Source organism: Xenopus laevis, chromosome 8S (assembly GCF_017654675.1).
Source record: "Xenopus laevis strain J_2021 chromosome 8S, Xenopus_laevis_v10.1, whole genome shotgun sequence".
Taxonomy (NCBI): domain Eukaryota; kingdom Metazoa; phylum Chordata; class Amphibia; order Anura; family Pipidae; genus Xenopus; species Xenopus laevis.
This window is the reverse complement of record NC_054386.1, coordinates 40,117,034-40,125,166: the sequence shown is the minus strand read 5'-3', so window position 1 is coordinate 40,125,166 and position 8,133 is coordinate 40,117,034. Positions and strand designations below refer to the sequence as shown.

At 39.2% G+C, this 8,133-nt stretch overlaps 1 protein-coding gene across 1 annotated transcript in view; it reads left to right on the top strand.

The window, feature by feature from the left end:
* Positions 1–1,148: 1,148 nt before the first annotated feature.
* mapkap1.S (MAPK associated protein 1 S homeolog) overlaps positions 1,149–8,133 on the top strand; it is a 147,504-nt gene continuing 140,519 nt past the window's right edge. The window contains exon 1 of the mRNA XM_041575059.1: positions 1,149–1,393. The gene's annotated coding sequence lies outside the window, so the exon portion shown is untranslated. The remainder of the gene's footprint in view (positions 1,394–8,133) is intronic.

Sequence of the window (8,133 nt, the reverse complement as noted above, 5' to 3'; positions counted from 1 at the left end):
GATTGAAGTTTATCAGAGCACAAGTCACATGACTTGGGGCAGCTGGGAAATTGACAATATGTCTAGCCCCATGTCAGATTTCAAAATTGAATATAAAAAAAATCTGTTTGCTCTTTTGAGAAATGGATTTCAGTACAGAATTCTGCTGGAGCAGCACTATTAACTGATTCATTTTGAAAAATTTTTTTTTACCATGACAGTATCCCTTTAAAAACACAATAGATAATGAATGGGTATGTCGGCATTTTATTAATTCTCTTTTGTTACTGGTATTGCCATTTAGGGTAGTGGAACAACAGGCACTTTGAGTTTGGGCTCCAAACATTGGCACCCCATTGACTTCATTGGCAAGTGCTTGCAGGCAATTACAATGAAACGGAGGCACTTTAGCTACTAAAATACTGATCAAAGTTCCCCAAACCCTCTTGTATGCCATTATTTGGGTGCAGAGCCTTTTCTGTGCCCAATGCTGGAATTGAACTGATTTCATCTGCTGTTTTATTTTGTACTTAGTCATCATACCATGCCAGAGCTTAAGGGTGGCATGCAGCCCAGCCACTTTCTAAGGAGCACTGATGATGCACAGCTCCCCAGTGCTCCGGCACTTGCACGCTTGGACGGGGGTGGAGTGCGTGTGGGCTCTAGGACCACACGGCCTACATGCCGGTTCAGGAAATCTGGCCCTGCAAACAATCGGATAACAGGCTATGAGGGTCACATCAATAAGCTGATGCAGTCATTTTCCCCTACAAGATTTTTAAACCAGTCTGATCAATATCCACCTAATTTTTGACCAGGTATGGATCAGGCCCTGTGCATGGGCAGATAAGTTGTCCACTAGGACTGAAGGAACAAATTGGCAGCTTTCATTCATCGACTTAATTTTCAAAAAAAAGGGAGAAGCGGTGCAATACATGCAACAGATTAACTCTTGGCCAGTTTATGCACATTTCTAAGCCTATGATGTTTCATTTTCTTGCACTAGTTAAATATCTCTAAACGTGCCAGCTTCAGGAACACTGATAGGGTTAACACAAGCAGAGGATTGTTAAGGCCTCTCTGATTTTCTCTCCCACTCTCCAACTGTTTGCCTCAAGCTAATAGCACCATCTTGCTCATCCCTTCTCTTGTTCTTCCTTCCAGACGGCAAATGCTCATATCATGAGCTCCACGTTGGATTCTGAGATGCTCAAGGTCTGTGGCTATTGACAGGTCACAGAGAACACCACCTGCACGTGCAGACTGCACAGAGCGATGAGTACACACCAGCTGGAGACTGCCGATTGAAATAGATTCCCCCTTTACACAGTGTTTGGGGAAGGCCCAATCTAAAACAGATCAAAGAGAGTTAACCCTGCTGCCCTACACATTAAATTGACCGGCAAGGTAAAAGGTAAAATTCACAAAGTAGTATTTGATATTTTATTGCAAGGGTTTCTTTTTAACAGTAAGAACAACAAAGCTCTCTCTCTGTATCTGTCTCTCTGAAGAGGGAATATAATGTTCTTGGAATTTATAAATAAAGTGTTACCCATGGACTAGTCTATTTGCGATTTTGGAATCTGGAATATAATGCATTAGAGAACAAAACATCAGTTACATTATTGGTATAGGTATGGGATGAAAACCCTGTTATCCAAAAAAATCAAACAGGGTCAGGCCGGCCAGACACCCCGGTCAACCTGGCTGGCCGTGTCGCCCCACACCCCTGCAAGAGAAGAACAGGCTCATGTTTGTGCGCTTTGCAGTTGGAGAGCAGAGCTCACTCAGCCAGACTAGGGGTAGGCAGTAGGGAAGGTATGTGCCTGGTGCCCTAGACATGTGCCTCTTCTGCCTATACCTCTGTACCATCAAATCTTACAGGTTTGGCCTCTGTATAAGGATTTGTTAAAGGTTATTGCTTCCAGTACCCACTATATTTTACCTCTGAAATAATGTGCAAGGGTCATTGCATTCATGTGCTGAAGGTTGAAGCACTGCTTTTGGCACATGGTGCATTTTGGAGTGATTAATTCCCAACCAAGGTGACTTTTATGGCTTCCCCTTCATGTCAGTTGTACTGTGATTGGTGCAACAAGAAGTGGGAATGAAAGAAATGCAACATATCTTGGTATATCTTACATGATACGACATGTTGCAGTTGGTGACCCTTCCCAATAATGCAAAAAAGAAAAGGCATGCACTTTGCTGGGTGGAATGCACCATTGCGCTGTCTGTCTGTCTCTCTATCCAACTATCATCTATCATCTATCTATCTGTCCTAGAAATAGTGCATAAAAATCTAATTATATATCATTCTAAATGCTGTTTTCTATTTATATAAGCACACCTGTCATTTTAATGTCTGCTTAGTCAAGGATTTATAGCTGCCATTTACATTCACCCATTAGTCTGCTTGACAAGAGCATGAATCAGTAAATGCATTGCAGGCCTTGGTGACAAATGTTTATTAATTCATTAATGGATATACTTGAGCTTTATTGGGATGTCTACAGAATGCAGACAGTTGAAGCAGAAATTGATTTCCACTGAGGATTAATATGTGGAACGCTGTGCACAGGTGTTTGTGATGCATTGACCCAAAAAGTACAGTGACTCACTTTGTAACCCCGTAGACTTAGAGGGTGACTATTCTCACATTTTTCTTGAAGAATTTTTCTTTAGACTTCCAGTACTTACACCTTCCATGATTAAGCCTTTCCTTGTCCTTCAGTAATAAAAAGTCGATGGTTTTAAAGTTATTTGCAAATTATTGCCCTTGTTAGCATTATTTTCTGCTCCCTGGCGCTGACTCTTGGAACAATGTAAAAAGCCAGTAAAAGGCAGTCTTTTTTCAGGTCAACTGATTTTTGCTACATTGTTTCAGCTGTCACACAAATAAAAATTGCTAAAACATTGTTTGGTTCCAAAATGCAGTTTCATAGTACTACTTGGGCCAGTGGCATAATTAGATGTTACCAGGCCCCACAGCAAATTTAATTTTCAGGCCCCCAACATATCCAGAGATTGTCCTTTTTTTTACCAAGATATGTAAAAAGTTTGTAAAAATATATGTTGAAATTTCTCGTTATTTAGGGCCTCATGGGTCCCTTATACCTCTTGCTTCCTCTGTAGTTACGCCCATAACTTGGGATTCTCTTCTACTGTCTCTTTTTGATATCGTTCACCTAAATGGGGTTTTCATTAAAATATGTGTTGACTGCATTTATACAACACAAAGAGCACCACAACTAACCTAGATAATATTGCCCTTCAGATTTCAGTTTGTCCAAGTCACCAGCTGAATAAGATGCAAAGATCATAATGATACTGTATGTGTGTGTATATATATATATATATATATATATATATATATATATATATATATATATATATATATATATATATATATATATATATATATATATATAATGTAACAGAAATGCTGGGAAATTGGTTGAAGGGGTGTATGTATCATCCAGATTTCTGTCATACTGTTTTTAAGCAACCAGGTAAATGTACATTTTTTCAAGGGGCTGTGGCTAGCTGTAATAGCCAGAAAAAGGACCCGGTTTACGAGAGTGTTGAGTGTTGGGCTGGATCCGATTCCAGATGGATGGTCCGGGTTTGCCCAACACCTGAGAGAGGAACAGGTGTCTTCTCTCCTTAAGTAGGGAAGGGATTGTGTGTGTGTCTTGCTCTCAATCCGGGGGAAAAAGAGCAGGCAGTGCAGGCCTGTTAGAGAGACAGATTCATGTGAGTACGTGCTGTGCCACAAACAGGGCCGCCATTAGAAATCACGGGGCCCCGTACAACAAAATTTTTGGGGCCCCCTGGGCCCCGCCCACACTGACGACCAAGCTCCGCCCCATATCCCGCCCACATCGCAGTTAAAAGACCACACAGACATCAGCGCTAAAAAAGTAACCCCCCCCCCCACACAAGTTGTAAAAAGCTATTGATGGTCAGGGCCCCCTTATAAAAAAAATTGGGGCCCCAAAAAAAAAAAAATTAAAATTTTTTTTTTTAAAAAAACATTGGTGGCAGGGGCCCCCTGTTAAAAAAAACTTGGGGCCCCAACAAAAAAAAATGTAAAAAAACTAAAAAATAAACAAACATTGGTGGCAGGGGCCCCCTTCTAAGTTAAAAACAAATTGGGGCCCCAAAAAAAAATTTGAAAAAAAATTAATTTTTTTTTGAAAAAAAAAAAAAAACATTGGCGGCAGGGGCCCCCTTATAAGTTAAAAACAAATTGGGGCCCCAAAAAAAAATTTGAAAAAAAATTAATTTTTTTTTGAAAAAAAAAAAAAAACATTGGCGGCAGGGGCCCCCTTATAAGTTAAAAACAAATTGGGGCCCCAAAAAAAAAATTTTTTTGAAAAAAAAAATTTTTTTGAAAAAAAAAAAATGGTGGCAGGGGCCCCCTTACAAGTTAAAAACAAATTGGGGCCCCAAAAAAAATTTAAAAAAAAATAATTTTTTTTTGAAAAAAAAAAAAAAACTGGTGGCAGGGGCCCCCTTACAAGTTAAAAAAATTTGGGGCCACCAAAAAGAAAATTAATTTTTTTTTTAAAAAAAAAACCCCAAAAAAAACAATGGTGGCAAGGGGCCCCTTACGAGTTAAAAAAAAAATTGGGGCCCCAAAAACAAAAGTTTTAAAAAAAAGATTGGTGGCAGGGGCCTATAGAATATTAAAATAATACATTGGTAGCCAGGGGATTAAAAAAAAAAAAAACACAAACTGGTGTTCAGTAGAATTGAACTCATGGCTTCAGTACTTCAACTTCGCCTCCTTTCGTGACTTCGGGTCTTTTCACCGCTTCAGGACTTCGGCTTCGGCTGTTTTCGTGACTTCGGGTCTTTGCGCTGCTTCAGGACTTCGGCTTCGGCTGTTTTCGTGACTTCGGGTCTTTTCGGCGCTTCGTGACTTCGGGACTTCGGCTTTTTCCGTGACTTCGGGTCTTTTCGTCGCATCGGCTTCGGCTTTTCGGCACTTCCGCATTCGGCACTGAAGAGGCAAGACGTACGGCTCGGGCGCTCGTAAGGGGGGCCCGGATCTTCAAAAAAATGCAGCGCTGCCGGGCCCCCCTTCATGCCCGGGCCCGGTACGCTTGTCCCCCCTGTCCCCCCCTGATGGCGGCCCTGGCCACAAATACTGTTTTCACAGCTGTACCTTATCCCAGGAACCCCATTGACACGAGGGGGCATTTACAATCTTAAAGGAACAGTTCAGTGTAAAAATAAAAACTGGGTAAATAGATAGGCTGTGCAAAATAAAAATGTTTCTAATATAGTTAGTTAGTCAAAAATGTAATGTATAAAGGCTGGAGTGACTGTGTAACATAATAGCCAGAACACTACTTCCTGCATTTCAGCTCTATAACTCTGAGTTAGTCAGCGACTTGAAGGGGGCCACATGGGTGCTTATTTGTTTGTGCACTGTGATCAAATGAGCGTGTGAGAATAGGCGCTCCCACAAGGGGTGTTGGTGAGGTGTTGGTGAGGTGGCCGGCAGGGTTGCCTAAAGGTGCCTGGACAGCTTGGCCCAGGACCAGCACATATCACTCATGCAGCAAACACTTGAAATGATGCAGAGTGGTCATGAAAAATTGTCTTGTGTAAGGCGCAACACCCCCATGTGACAGCAACAGTGCTGGAATTCTGTAAATAAACACTAATTAATGCGAATGAAAGTGGCCTTTAGTTACTCTCTTGATTAATTGTTCAAGAGTTTTAAGAACGTGAAGAGGTTAATTTAGTGAGAGAATATTTCCAGCTGCAGAACTGTGGCAGATAAATTGCACTGGATTAAATCACAGAACAATGGCCCATTCAGATTGATTTTCTTTTACAGATCCAGTATTGCTGTTTTTTGTCTTATTTTTTTTGAGCGCTCACATTTTCTACCTAATTTTTTTTTTTGTGGCTTGGTTAAATTACCAGGCTGTGTGCTCTTGAGATAAGGAAAGGTTATTGCAAGTTGGCTGGAAGTTTGATAGATATATGAAATACCGTAGAGGTGGAAGTTGATACTGTAAGGGAATTTAAAAAAATGAATTGGGTAGACATTTGTGACTTTATTTGTAACACCTGTGTCCAGCATACCCTGTATTGGCTGCCCGGGGGTACAAAACGGGTTAAGAGGGACTCATTAAAGCTTGTAAATGAAGACCCTTGTAATTGAACTAGTCAAATACAGATTAAAAGCAAACCATGACTATTTCTAAGAATGTTGGGAAATGGTTTATAAGAGACAGGCATACTAAGCCTCTAAGATGTGGGGAGGCTCTGTTGCTGTGATTATCCTTATGGGAAAAACTTCTCCTTGTAAATGCCCTCTAATGTATTTGTAAAGAGTAATAGTGTCCTCTTGAATTTTTTCCAGAGAAAACAACCACAACCATGACAGTCTACCATTTAAATCTTCTATCCCTTTTACCAGTTTAGTTGCATGTCTCTGCGCTCTCTCTAGCTCATTAATATCTTGTTTAAGGACTGGAGCCCAAAACTGTTATAAAGTTACTGTTGTAAAATGGTGAAAGAAGTGTGACATTCCAAATCATTCAGCACCTGTCTCTTAGAGAGACATGTGTTCTCCTTGTATGGTGCTATACATTTATGGAGTTTATGCTTAAAGGTGTTGTTTACCTTAACATAAATTTTTAGTATAATTGCAATTGTTTTTTTATTTGTAATTTTTTTAGATATTTAGCTTTTTATTCAGCAGCTCTCCAGTTGGCAGTCATCTGGTTGTTAGGGTCCAAACTACCTTAATAACCAGGCATTGATTTGAATAAGAGACTGGAATGTGAATAGGAGAGGAGCCTACATAGAAAGATGAGTAATAAAAAGTAGCAATAAAAATATATTTGTAGCCTTACAGAGCATTTGTTTTTTTGTTTTTTTTAAATTCTGATTTATTTGAAATTTCAAAAGAATACAGAAAAAAGATAAGTTTTACACTTCAGAAAGTCAATTAAAACACAGTGACCATTTTGCCACTCAATATGCTATATTACAATTTCATAAAAGAAGCAACATTTCCTCTCTGAGTGTAATGGAAACAGCAAGTGTAGACATAATGAATCTACTACTGAAATAAGGGGGGAAAAGGAAAAAAGAGAAGATGAGAAAATATCTCACAGATGGGTGTCTCAAAACCTTCGTTAGCTCCGCTATGCTAATGCATACGTAGACATTATTAACTGTACAGTGTTCACAGTAATTATGGAGCACCTACCCTGTAACAGTGGCTAATTTCTTTGGGTCTTCCAGACGAGAGAGGTCAGCTCCAACTTGACCGCATCCATGTATGGAATCCAGAATATCTGCTCTTGAAAGGGAATTAATCTATCCCAGAGTCGCTGAATCTATGTCTTCCCATTAGTATCAGGCTCGATCAGGAAATATTGCCCCTCCCCGTATAAACTTCTGCATCATCATTTTATACTTATCTGTATAGAGCATTTGTGTTTTATATGGGGTCAGTGACCCTCATTTAAAAGCTGGAAAGTCAGAAGAAGGCAAATAATTCAAAAACTAATAAAAAGATGAAGAACAATTGAAAAGTTGCTTAGAATTAGCCATTCTATAACTTACTAAAAGATAACTTAAAAGTGAAATGCCCCTTTAATGGTTTTTCTTGTTGAGATTCCCCTACTACATTATGCTCCTATACATAAATCTTTGTGGTCGAACTTTTTATAATGACTATACCGGTGAAAAAGTTTGTTCTCATACAGTAACAGTTCAGTATGAAAATAAAAACTGTGTAAATAGATAGGCTGTGCAAAATAAAAAATGTTTTTAATAAAGTTAGTTAGCCAAAAATGTAATGTATAAGGGCTGGAGTTACTGGATGTAAGTAGTGTTCTGGCTACTATGTTAGACATGCAGTCACTCCAGCCTTTATAGATTACATTTTTGGCTGACTAACTATATTAGAAACATTTTTTTTATTTTGCACAGTGTATCGATTTACTCAGTTTTGATTTTTATACTAAACAATTCCTTTAAGACTTTTCATTATCTTTTTGCCATGTTGGTACAGAGCTACCTAACATTATTTATTCATTTTGGTGTAAGTGAAGAATGCGTTTGAATGGGGAGAGAAAGAAGAATTTGAGCAGGTTACTGTTAGAGAACTGCCTAGTT